The 13612-nt window shown below is 50.4% G+C and overlaps 1 long non-coding RNA gene across 1 annotated transcript; it reads left to right on the forward strand.

Annotated features, from left to right (window-relative positions):
* The first annotated feature begins 250 nt into the window (after window positions 1–250).
* LOC141938550 (uncharacterized) lies at window positions 251–4594 on the forward strand. Its single transcript, XR_012627325.1, has 3 exons — window positions 251–669; window positions 2520–2587; window positions 3760–4594. It is a non-coding gene; the product is annotated as an uncharacterized LOC141938550 (long non-coding RNA).
* Window positions 4595–13612: the final 9018 nt, after the last annotated feature.

Genomic DNA, 13612 nt, shown 5'->3' on the forward strand with positions numbered 1-13612 from the left:
AACATGTAAACTCTGATTTGAATTTTTGGTTCTTCTGTAGGTTTGTGAAATCTTGGATCAAATTGCTAAACTTGTCAGAGGGTGCTATGCAAGTTGAGCACAAACTAAAGCACTTTGAATTCAGACGATCTTTCTTAGTCTCAATTCCTCACCTGTAAAATAGGGTGAGTAATTCTAAACTTTGTAGTCAGACTTTATGGCTTTTAAGCAAGAATTCTTCTAGGAATTTATACTAAATTTATACATCTGTTGTGTCCTCTAAAACCAATTCAGGGATTTTTGATTTGCTGATTTTCCCTTTTTTTTTAATGATTGTGCATGTAAATCTGCTAACAGGACTTCTAAATGATTTTTTTATTTGCCTTGTAAAATGTAGGGCTTAATCCGTTATCAAGCGTTCAGTACATATTTGTAAACTACAGGCTAGAACTAAAATACTGTATTTGTATCACTACTTTTTTTTTAACTGTTGTAAATTCACAGGGAATTGTGAAGAGAGGTGAAGTTGTGTTCGAGGCTGCCAGAAGCCGCAGAATCCCAATCCTGATGGGAACACCTGGAGGTGACCAGAAGAGGACAGTGCGGATTGTTGCCGATTCCATCCCCGACTTGCCTGACCTGGGGCTTATTGACAAGGAGCTGGCAACCAGTGGAGCTGGAAATCCCAAGGTAGAACAGATGATTAGAGACTCTACTAAAGCCTTAAGCAACTTGTCACTGCAATGACAACTTACTGCATTTTAGGAAGCAGCTTCCTGGTTTAGGAGCAGGAAGTCTCCACATCATTATCAGGGTTAATATAACATATTTAAAAAGGACTCAACGTGCCAGTAAAATAACAGAGTAGAGATAATATGCAGTCACAGAATAATTGTGTCTAATTTCTGAAGCTATCTTGAGCAAAGGCAACAAGTCCTTCTAAGGTATTTGAGACATACACTCAGGGGTACTGTCTTTCAGTTTATAATATTACTGTAGAAAACTCTGATTGCTTCTCTTATTGTTATGGGTTGTCTGTTATGTTGAAAGAACTTGTAGCTGGTATCCAAAGACTGTCCCAGACCTATTTCAGATGATGCAGTTCAGACTGTGGTGGGAGAAAGGACTAAACTACTGGCATTTTTTTTAGATACTGCATTTTATTGATTGCTTTTTTTATTGCAATATTGTTATAAAATGGGTTCTGTGCGGGCTTCAACTGTCAGTTCAATACTAAAGTTCAGTGCAATACTATAAAAAACAGTTCAGTTGGTAGCCTTTTAAGCCATAGCCTATTAGAATGAAAGTTCATTAATTTATACTTTATTCCTGTTGTTGATAGTGACTTAAATCCTGCTTATAAACACCTTGAGAAATAAAATATGAACTGCCTTTGGCTCCATATGCAAATGAGCCATAAGGGCTCAGCATTAGCAGTCTAGTTTTTGCCTCCTGCATATAAAAGGCAATAGTTACTTGTAAATCACAGAGTAAAGAAACTACAATAAAATGAAAACTGGTTTTAGAGTTCTGCAAATTCCTGCAGAAAACCTGTAGAACTATAGGGTATCTTTTATTATTGCCAGCTTGTCATGTATAAAACAGGGAAGAGTAAATCTTGATTTTTTTTTTTTTTTCCCCCCAACTAGTGCTGTGTTTTTCACTTGCCTGAAGAGTAACGGTACTCATAGTTGCAGTCATAGTTTGTAACCAAATTGTTCATATTTACAGATAAAAATACAGTGAAATTTCTACATTAAGTTAATGTGCTAACTTTATATGGGAGCTTCTAGGAGGACTTCGGAACAAAATAGTGTATTCAAAAGCAAATTCAGTACACTAACTGTAAAGTTTGGGTTTATTTAAGCTGGTATATTTTGCATTAGGTACTGTTTGTAGCATTGGGTTGTAAACATACTAAACTGTATATTTTTCAAGAGCTTTTTTAAATTCCAAGTATTCACTGGTTTGTAGTGTAAGTTTCACGTCATATTTAGGTTTGAGCCTTTCTATGAAGGAGCACCACTATTTTCCTTGCAGTAGAATTGGTGTGTAAGCTGTTTAAGGAATGTTTAATTCTAATTAGAATACTTACCTCACTTAGTGTTAATTTTTAGATTGGGCTTTGTTGATTGTAAGAACTTGCATAATTGCTATAAATATCTGCTTTAAAACAGATTTGACATATTGCACGAATCTTGAGTTGTAACGCTGTTATTGAAAAGCACTTTTAAATTTCTTACTAGAAGGACCATCAGAGTACAACTAATGTTGAGATTTATTTTTTCTATACTGTCTGATGTTACTGAAAGATGTTATTCTTTCATATATTTTTTATAAAATTATAAATTACATTTCTATAAACTAAAACCCTGTCATAGTACCATATGGTCTTTTCCAAAACATTTTCTGTTTGTGTTAACATGTTTATATTATTTTCCCTTGGTGGAGATTAAAATGATGTTGAACAATGCTGACTGACTTTCACTTTCTTTTCACTTCCCGTGTATCTTGGCTGTCAAAAACTTCAAATGGAACAGTTCATTGGAAAGACAAGGAGATGTGTTTTTCATAGTTAATGTAACTGATACTGCAGTGAGTCTTAAGGGTGAGTAGTACAAGGTTTGTCAACGGCGAATGACTTCTCTAAGAGTTAATGTGTTGACCTCTTAAGGTGAGCTTGGAAGTTCTGTATCCAAATACTTTTTAAGATGTCATCGTAGGGGGTTAAAGTCACTTTATAATTCCAAGTTATGTGCCATTACCTATGTTGTTGAAAGTCCTGTTTTAATTATTTTATTGTTACAGGTGTTAAACTGTAAACTAAGTGTCTGTTAAGGCTGCGGTAGTTTGTTAGAGGTCTTTTATAGATCAGCATCTCAGAGAACCAAACGTTTGCAGCAGAGCCTGCTAGTTTTCAGACTCACCTGTAAAATTTGTGATTGTTAAGCAACAGCCACACTGACTGCATTTTCAGTGTTCATTGTAAAGTTAGAATTGGTGAACAGGTAACTCCTCCTTCGTACTTTTCAAAAATTTTGATTTAGTGTCATATTTGACTTGGTTGTTAAAACCAAAATATTAATTTCTACACATTAACAAACTGGTCCAAGATAAATGTGTACTATGTTTCAAAAAGAAGTGGTGAAACCATTTCTAAGTTGAATTTAGACCACAGATACTGTACGATTCACAGTTCAGCTTTATTGAGATTGCCTGGCTGTAAAAGGAAGGAAATTGATGTAACATGTCCTTGAATCCATTTATGTTTAAGGGGAAAAAACCCCAGTTATTCTTTCTTAAGATGGAATAAATCAGTGATCATTAGGCAAAGTTCACTGAAAATTTCATCGTGGAAACCTTGCCTTGACCTACCACCATCAAAATTTTTAGCTTTGACAAGAACTTTTGTGGAACACGAAGACCTATGAAAGTCTCCTAGGAGAATGCCATATAGCCACAAACTTTATGGGGGAAAAGGGTTTTGTTGTTTTTTTTTTAATTGCAGTGGTAACTATAAAATCCTCCCATAATAGGAAGGAGTGTTTCAGAACTGATGCCCTAACTTACAACCAAAAAATTATCTCGAGGAAAGATCTAGTAGGTCTTGTCTTTCATAATAAGGCATTAGTTTGACTCAAATTACTTAGAAAACAGAGAGGATTGTTCAATAGCTTATAGTTAATGTATGAACATGCATTTCTTGCTAGTCATCCATGAGTGAAATTTATTTAAAAAATAAACTGAAAAGTTGGTGTTTTCGTCTATTTGATTTGACAGTTGGCGCATCGAGCTCCAGCCCCCCTTGCCTCTCTGACAGCTGACACGCAGTGTAGAGCTTGGCACTGGAAACACTGGGTGTTGTGCTTACACTGGCTAAATCCTAGCTTTAGATGGTAATAGCAATCTCTTTCATGCTGAAGGTATGATTTTTTTTTTTTGTTTGTTTGTTTGACTTTGGTGTTTTCATTGTGAAGTCCCAGACTTGTATCATGAATACAAGGAAGAATTTGAGTCACACTTTTAACCGTTGAGCATGCCTTCATTCATCCCCTGATGACATCTGTACTTTGTTGAAATCCCCTTTGCAGTTCCCCTTTGTTATCTCCAAGGTTTCTTTGGTCTCCAAGGCCCGCTCAGGACTCCTCCGCTCCCATTGCCAAGCTCTCGTGAGGGCTCTTTGAGCTCCTTTTTTCCATTTGGAACCCTTCCTGCATCCGCATCTGTTACCCCAGTCGGTCTTTCTGTCCTCCCATCCATTCGGTGCACCTCCATTCAGTTCCCCAGCCCCCTGAGGACATCTCTACTTTGTTCGATTCCCTTTTGAATTCGTTGCATCCCCGAGACTTCTTTGGTCTCTCTAATCCCCGTGACAATGCCTCTCGTTTTGCCAGAACCTTTTCTGAAACCATCTTTGTGCTCCAGAGCCATCTATTTGTTTTCCATCTTATCACATGTCTTTATTTGGTATCTGGTATCCCAAAGACGTGTGTCGTCAGCTTAGATCTCTTCCGGAGTTTTTCAGAGAAGAGGATCACCTTCATATGTTATCGATAAATCTCCTGTGGGGGTGTTTGTCATGTTTTGCAATTTATTTTTGTTCTAGCAACTTAGGTGTTAGTTAGGCTGGTTCATACAGTTTCTGATACATGTCATGCAATTCCGTGGTTTTTTGTCTATTCTGTCCTTTGGGACTCTTACGGGAGTTAGTCAGAATGTCAAGGTCACTCTGAATTGTTGGCAATGTGCGGTAAATAATTTATATTGCAGCCTGTGGTATTTCTGAGAAGGAAATCTTATAGGATCTAATTCTGCTTTGTTCTTTACTCCTATCTAGAACATGGTTTTGTTAGAAGTTAGGTCGCGTGCGTGGTCTTGCTAGAAAAGAAGCGAACCCAGTAGCATTTTTGTTTTTCACAGGAAACTAAAGCACATCGTTTAGGATAATGATATCGCTATTGCATGTAGCCAACTACTTCCCGACATCACCCCCCCAAGAGAGATGACAACGACAGCACCGCCACAACACAGACGATGACATGGGCCCACGCCCCACCCCCGACAGGCGACGACTTCGGCCCCCCCCCCCCCCCAAAGAGAGGCGACAACCTCACCCCCCCGCCCCCAAAACCAGGCGATGACACCGCCCCCCCCCCCCCCAATAGAGGCGACATCGCCCCCCCCAACACAAGCGACGACATTGCCCCACCCAAAGACAGGCAACGACCTCGCGCCCCCCCCCCCCCCCAAGAGAGGCGACACCGCGCCCCCCCCCCACTCATCAAGACAGAGGACATCACCCCCCCCACCCCACGAAATGCGACGACCTCGCCCACCCCCCCCCGAAGACAGGCGACCTTGACCACCTCGGAAGAGAGGTGACTTTGCCCCCCCGCAAAGACAAGCGACGACATCGCCTTCCCCCCCCCAAGACAGGTGACGACATCGCCCCCCGCCCCCCCAAAAGACAAACGACATCGGCGCCCCCCCCAAGACAGACGAAGACCTCGACCCCCCCCAAGACAGACGATGACCTCGCCCCCCCCCCCCAAGACAGACGACGACATCGCCCCCCCCAAGACAGGCGACGACCTCGACCACCCCTCCCCAAGACAAGCGACGATCTCGCCCCCCACCCCCCTCCCCAAGACAGGCGACGACCTCGGACCCCACCCCCCACCCAAGACAGGCGACGATCTCGCCGCCCACCCCCCCCACGACAGGCGACCTTGCCCCCCCCTCCCCCAAGACAGGCGACGACATCGCCCCCCACCCTCCAAGACAGGCGACATCGGCACCCACCCCCCCCAAGACAGGCGACGACTTCAGCCCCCACCCCCCCCCCAGGATAGACGACGACCTCGCCCCCCCCCCCAACACAGGCGACGACTTCACCCCCCCCACCCCAAGACAGGCGACAATTTCAGCCCCCCCCGCAGGATAGGCGACGATTTCAGCCACCCCCCCCCAAGGATAGACGATGACCTCGCCCCTGCCCCCCAAGACAGGTGACGACCTCGACCCCCCCCCCCACGACAGACGACGACCTCGTCCCCCCCCAAGACAGAAGACGACCTCGCCCCTCCCCCCCCCAAGACATGCAACGACATCGCCCCCCCCCACTCCAGACAGACGACGACATCGCCCCCCCTCCCCAAGACAGGCGACGACCTCGCCCCCCCCCAAAGACAAGCGACGAACTTGCCCCCCCCCACAAGACAGACGACGACATCGCCCCACCCCCCCAACACAGGCGACGACATCGCCCCGCCCCCCCCAAGACAGGCGACGACTTCGCCCCCCCCCACCCCAAGACAGGCGACGATTTCAGGCCCCCCCCGCAGGATAGGCGACGATTTCAGCCCCCCACCCCCCACCCCAGGATAGACGATGACCTCGCCCCCGCCCCCCAAGACAGGCGATGACTTTGATCCGCCCCCCCACGACAGACGACGACCTCGACGCCCCCCCCCAAGACAGGCGAAGACGTCGCGCTCCCCCCGCCCACCCCCGAAAGGCGATGACCTCGCCCCCCCCCCAAGACAGGCGACGACCTTGCCCCTCCCCAAAGACAGAATACGACATCGCCCACCCCCCAAGACAGGCGACATCGCCCTCCCCCCCCGCCGAAGACAGGCGACCTTGCCCCCCCTCCCCAAGACAGGCAACGACATCGCCCCCGCCCCAACCCCAGACAGGCGACGACCTCGCCCCCCCCACCCCCCCCAAGACAGGTGACGATATCGCCCCCCCCCCCCAAGACAGGCGACAACTTCACCCCCCCCACACCAAGACAGACGACGACATCGACCCCCTCCCCAAGACAGGCGAGGAGCTCGCCCCCCCCCCCCAGACAGACGATGACCTCGCCCCCCCACAAGACAGGCGACGACCTCGACCCCCCCCCCACCCAAGACAGGCGACGATATCGCCCCCCCCCCCAAGACAGGCGACGACTTCGCCCCCCCCACACCAAGACAGACGATGACATCGACCCCCTCCCCAAGACAGGCGAGGAGCTCGCCCCCCCCCCCAGACAGACGATGACCTCGCCCCCCCACAAGACAGGCGACGACCTCGACCCCCCCCCCACCCCAAGACAGGCGACGACTTCGCCCCCCCACCCCAAGACAAGCGACGACCTCGGCACCACCCCCCCTCCAAGACAGGCGACGTCGCCCCCCCCCGCTCCAAGACAGTCGAGGACTTCGCCCCCCCACCCCCCCCAAGACAGGCGTTGACTTCAGCCCCCACCCCCCCCTCAGGATAGACGACGACCTCGCCCCCCACCCCCAACACAGGCGACGACTTCACCCCCCCCACCCCAAGACAGGTGACAATTTCAGCCCCCCCCCCAGGATAGGCAACGATTTCAGCCCCCTCACCCCAAGGATAGACGACGACCTCGCCCCCGCCCCCCAAGACAGGTGACGACCTCGACCCCCCCCCCAAAGACAGACGACGACCTCGACCCCCCCCCAAGACAGACGATGACCTCGACACCCCCCCCATGACAGACGACGACCTCGACCCCCCCCAAGACAGACGACGACCTCGCCCCCGCCCCAAGACAAGCGATGATCTCGCCCCCCCTCCCCCCCCAAGAAAGGCGACAACCTCGCCCCCCACCCCCCCCCACGACAGGCGACCTTGCCCCCCCCCCCCACCAAGACAGGCGACGACATCGCCCCCCACCCTCCAAGACAGGCGACATCGGCACCCACGCCCCCCCAAGACAGGCGAGGAATTCGGCCCCCACCCCCCCCAAGACAGGCGACGATTTCAACCCCCCACCCCAGGATAGACGATGACCTCGCCCCCGCCCCCCAAGACAGGCGACGACATCCGCCCCACCCCAAGACAGGCGATGACTTCGATCCGCCCCCCCACAACAGACGACGACCTCGACACCCCCCCCAAGACAGGCGACGACGTCGCACTCCCCCCGCCCACCCCCGAAAGGCGATGACCTCGCCCCCCCCCCAAGACAGGCGACGACCTTGCCCCTCCCCAAAGACAGAATACGACATCGCCCGCCCCCCAAGACAGGCGACATCGTCCTCCCCCCCCGCCGAAGACAGGCGACCTTGCCCCCCCCCCCCCCAAGACAGGCGACGACATCGCCCCCGCCCCAACCCCAGACAGGCGACGACCTCGCCCCCCCACCCCCCCCAAGACAGGCGACGACTTCGCCCCCCCCACACCAAGACAGACGACGACATCGACCCCCTCCCCAAGACAGGCGAGGAGCTCGCCCCCCCCCCCCAGACAGACGATGACCTCACCCCCCCACAAGACAGGCGACGACCTCGACCCCCCCCCCACCCAAGACAGGCGACGATATCGCCCCCCCCCCCAAGACAGGCGACGACTTCGCCCCCCCCACCCCAAGACAGGCGACGACCTCGCCCCCCCCCCCCCAAGACAAGCGACGACCTCGGCACCACCCCCCCTCCAAGACAGGCGACGTCGCCCCCCCCGCTCCAAGACAGTCGAGGACTTCGCCCCCCCGCCCCCCCAAGACAGACGTTGACTTCAGCCCCCACCCCCCCCTCAGGATAGACGACGACCTCGCCCCCCACCCCCAACACAGGCGACGACTTCACCCCCCCCACCCCAAGACAGGTGACAATTTCAGCCCCCCCCCCAGGATAGGCAACGATTTCAGCCCCCTCACCCCAAGGATAGACGACGACCTCGCCCCCGCCCCCCAAGACAGGTGACGACCTCGACCCCCCCCCAAAGACAGACGACGACCTCGACCCCCCCCCCAAGACAGACGATGACCTCGACACCCCCCCCATGACAGACGACGACCTCGACCCCCCCAAGACAGACGATGACCTCGCCCCCCCCCCAAGACAGACGACGACCTCGCCCCCCCCCAAGACAAGCGATGATCTCGCCCCCCCTCCCCCCCCAAGAAAGGCGACAACCTCACCCCCCACCCCCCCCCACGACAGGCGACCTTGCCCCCCCCCCCACCCAAGACAGGTGACGACATCGCCCCCCACCCTCCAAGACAGGCGACATCGGCACCCACGCCCCCCCAAGACAGGCGAGGAATTCGGCCCCCACCCCCCCCAAGACAGGCGACGATTTCAACCCCCCACCCCAGGATAGACGATGACCTCGCCCCCGCCCCCCAAGACAGGCGACGACATCCCCCCCACCCCAAGACAGGCGATGACTTCGATCCGCCCCCCCACAACAGACGACGACCTCGACACCCCCCCCAAGACAGGCGACGACGTCGCACTCCCCCCGCCCACCCCCGAAAGGCGATGACCTCGCCCCCCCCTAAGACAGGCGACGACCTTGCCCCTCCCCAAAGAGAGACTACGACATCGCCCGCCCCCCAAGACAGGCGACATCGCCCTCCCTCCCGCCGAAGACAGGCGACCTTGCCCCCCCCCCCCAAGACAGGCGACGACATCGCCCCCCCCCCCAACCCCAGACAGACGACGACATCGGCGCCCCCCACCAAGACAGACGACGACATCGACCCCCCTCCAAGACAGGCGAGGAGCTCGCCCCCCCCCCACCCAAGACAGGCGACGATTTCAACCCCCCACCCCCACCCCAGGATAGACGACGACATCGGCGCCCCCCGCCCCCCCCTAGACAGACGATGACATCGCCCCCCCACCCCAAGACAGGCGACGACCTCGCGCCGCCCCCCCCCAAGACAGGCGACGAATTCGCCCCCACCCCCCCAAGACAGGCGACGATTTCAGCCCCCCCCACACTCCAGGATACACGACGACCTCGCCCCCCCCCCCACCCCCAAGACAAGCGACGACCTCGCCCCCCCCCCCCCCAAGACAGGTGACGACCTCGGACACCCCCCCCCAAGACAGGTGACGACCTCGCCCACCCCCCCCAAGACAGGCGATGACCTCTCCCCCCCCCCGCAAAAGACAAACAACATCGGCACACCCCCCCCCCCAACACAGGCGACGACATCGCCCCCCCCCCAAGAGAGGCAACCACATCGCCCCCCCCCCCCCCCCGCAAGACAGGCGACGACCTCGCCCCCCCCCCCCCAGACAGACGATGACTTCGGCTGAGGGCAGAAAGTTATTCTGTGAATGTCTGCACCAGACAAAGGCCACAAGACGGTCACGGAACAAGTGACTTCATGAGAGCGGTACCAAGCAGTGACTTGCTTAGGTACTACAGCACGCAGGTCTGCAGTCACTGTACAAGATGTGTTCAGATACAAGGATTCCTGCAGCTGACAAACCCAGGCAGGAGTCACATGAGTACTTTTACTTGCCATTTTCCAGATTGCTTGTCTCATGCCCACTTAATTTTTGGTTTGCAACAAGGCATTTAGTCTGCTGACATGATTCACACCGTGAACTACCCCATACCCATCCCTCTGTAGAAAGCCAGCTGGTCAGAGCTGGGAGGAGTCAGCAAGGGCACTGCCTTTACTGCCCCTCTGCACAGTCCTTGTGAGATAAGTGCTGTTCCAGCAGGCTACCCTGCTCCACAGCACAGGTTTAGAAAGGGGTGTCCCTGACGTTCCCATGCCTGCCAGGCTGCCTGGGGGCTTATTTTCCTGTAAGCTCCCATTTTACTGCAGCGTCTTCTCCTGGGATAGGCTGTGGTCAGGCCGTTTAATTACAGCTTCCTAAATACACTATAAGGTACAAATAACCTTGTGAAATAGCATGGTCACAGGTCCCTGGAGAAGTTATCCTATTCCAAAGGAAGAAAAAAATATTTCTCACTTAAAAGAAAAAATGTAAAACGCTTACCTCAACGCCATCAAACTTGTCAACTGGTACGTACGCATCTTCAACTGGCTGTAAAGGAACAGATAACTGTGTAAGAAAATGTTTTTTGCTACTTTCATGTTCTTCCTAAACTGTGATAAACTACAGATTTTACACTGCTAAACTACTTAGTATAAACACTGAGTTGCTTCTGAACCAAAACAAATTGTTAGTAAGCTGCAAGCAGTATGGCACTAATACGGTGCTAACACTGGCTTTAAAGAGTTCCTTAGCCAAGAGATTCAGAGGCTGATCCTGTGCTGTAATGAACCAGCGGTGCACAACGAGCCATCAGTGCTGGTAAGGCACTTCCCTTGGCCGTGAGGAAGAAAAGTAAGAGATTTCTGTAGCTATCTTACCACTGGTTAACATCCAGAGAAATCGAAAAAGTTCTGTCCACATCTGACAGCGGGCACTAGTCTTCCTTATTTTGATTTTCTACCATGCCCGAGGGGCTGTCAGATACCTTATGGGACAGTTTTCAGTGCTGCAGACCCCTTGTCAGAACGGTGCCGCAGCCCACTGAGAGTCTGGTCTCAGGTGACAGTCATTTCAGCAAAGGCTCATTCGCTGTGCACATGAAGTCTGTCCAAATGTCTGCACGAGGAAGACCAGGCTAAGAGGAACACTTCTCAGGAGCTTAGTTTCACACACGAGGTGCACAATAGATGCACCTGGGGGTGATTTTACAAAGCAGTTTTGTACGTTCACAGCGCAGCCCCTACTCACTTGATGTCAAGCTGACAGCGTGCGTCCCTTCCGCAACGTCTGGGGCTGAGTGGCCAGAGAGGAACAGGACCAGGGCAGAATGAACTAGAGGTTCTAAAGCACATCCAGAGGGACACCACGGCAAAGGCGCTGACAGAAGCCTTTCCACATCCCCTTCAACTGCCTTAGCTTTCAGGCTGCCCCTTCCTCTTCCTGCCCCTTACTAGACCTAAGATTAAGGCAAGGCTCCTAGGGACAACCTTGCTTTCTGATACAGCTGACTCATTCTCAAACCACGGGCAGGGGAGAAGTGTACCACAAAGATTCTTATGTGATGTACAGTCACTGCAGAAAGGAACCAAAAGCCTGACTTCTCATGCTGCAGGAAACAGTATTTTAGAAGGTGCTCAGAAACAATTCCTTCTTAAATTTTGGCTTGTAAGACATCCACTACCAATATGAGTCTTTAACATGAATATTCTTTTTGTAAAAGTTGCACAATTATCAAGGAGAGAGCTCAGTCACTCTTAAGATTTTTTATTTCCTCCTGATGTTTTAGTTTTTCAAAGAATGACTGAAAAGTATCTGATCTTTCTACATGTCTAGGAGCAACAGAAACAGCATCTCTGTCAGCACCTGCAAAGAGATTCCATTTCTTCTGTTATTGCTGGAAGTCACTTTCAAACATTAGAACTATCACCAGACAATGAAAGTTCCACCTTTACTGTGTACTCTGAGTCAGTAAGATCCAAATGTAAATATTTTGCCACCAACGTTTGCTACTGCTGAAGGGGGAAGACTCTGTGGGTAGAAGATTTTACTTTAGAAGATAAGATACACATTGATCTATGTGCAAGTTCAGGCAGCGTACAAGTTTTTTAGAAAGACTACAAGAGCCTCCATAAAAAATGTATTCTCACTCCCTACCGAATTGTTAGTCTAATAGACTGCTACTGTTTTTCTGGAGTGCTTGCAACTCGGAAAAAAAAAAAAAAAAAAAAAAAAAAAAGAGATGAGTAATGTAGCACTCCTTTCATTAATTTACAGAAATTAAGACGCATTATTAGTCTCCCCCACAGCAGACATACATAAATTAACACAATCTAAGAGCTATACAAAGGGCAAATCTAGTGTAATCATTTCTAACTAGATTGGGGGCTGCAGGCTGTTTGGGGCAAGATTAGTGCCACTGACCATCTATCTCACCCCACAATAAGTTGTTTCAGCTTTGTTAACTGCTACAAGTCAACTGAGAGAGCCACTTCACACATCTATTCAGTGCCCCAAAGACTTCAAGATCTTGAACTGAAGTATCTTTTATACCTTATTGCAATGGCAGTTACTACAGCTCTACTCAATACTTAAGAAGTTAAAAGTTGAACTTCATCAATCCTAGTAGTATGGCCTTTGAAAGAAATAAAAAGGCTTCAGCTGTTTTGATAAGAACATATGAAAAAAATCCTTACCTTGCTCTCACCAAGTTCTGAAATCTATTCATTGACTAAATTATTCGGTTTACCAAGAACAACCAGCTTGTAAAGAAAACTCATATTAAGCTTGCCCTAAAACCCCAAGAGGTTAACAAATGTGACAGCCTTGTTATACCTGTGATTCAGTTCTTCCCCATCTTTCAATACCCCAGATGGCTTCATCGCTTCAACCAGCTTCTGAGTATGGATGCAGTCTATAGCCTTAGGAGGAGCCAAGCTAATCGGAGAAGTAATTCCATAATGCCTTTGAGGCTGGTTCTGCAGCTTAGAATTACTGTGGGAGAAAATAAAATACTGAAGACTTCACAGAAGAAAAAAACCCACAACCTTACTGGAAAACATCCTTCAGTTTACAGGTTTCCAAATCAATGTCTGTTCTTTTACCCAGCATTAATATAAATGAGAAAAAAATTGTCCTGCTTATGATTTTTAGATAACTTGACCTAACTTAGAAGTCACAACTACTTTTTCAAAAATATCTGTGGATGTAAGAAAACATCTAAGTTGCTACCAACTTACTTGCATTGCTCTAGACAGTTAGAACCGATCACCAGGAAATGAAAAGGTTTGAAATCCACTAAGGGTGACGCTACACACAGCAGAAGTTTTGGACACATTTCGGTTTCGTATCAGTTTTGATTTAAGGATATT

This window comes from Strix uralensis, unplaced genomic scaffold (genome assembly GCF_047716275.1).
Source record: "Strix uralensis isolate ZFMK-TIS-50842 unplaced genomic scaffold, bStrUra1 scaffold_132, whole genome shotgun sequence".
NCBI lineage: Eukaryota > Metazoa > Chordata > Aves > Strigiformes > Strigidae > Strix > Strix uralensis.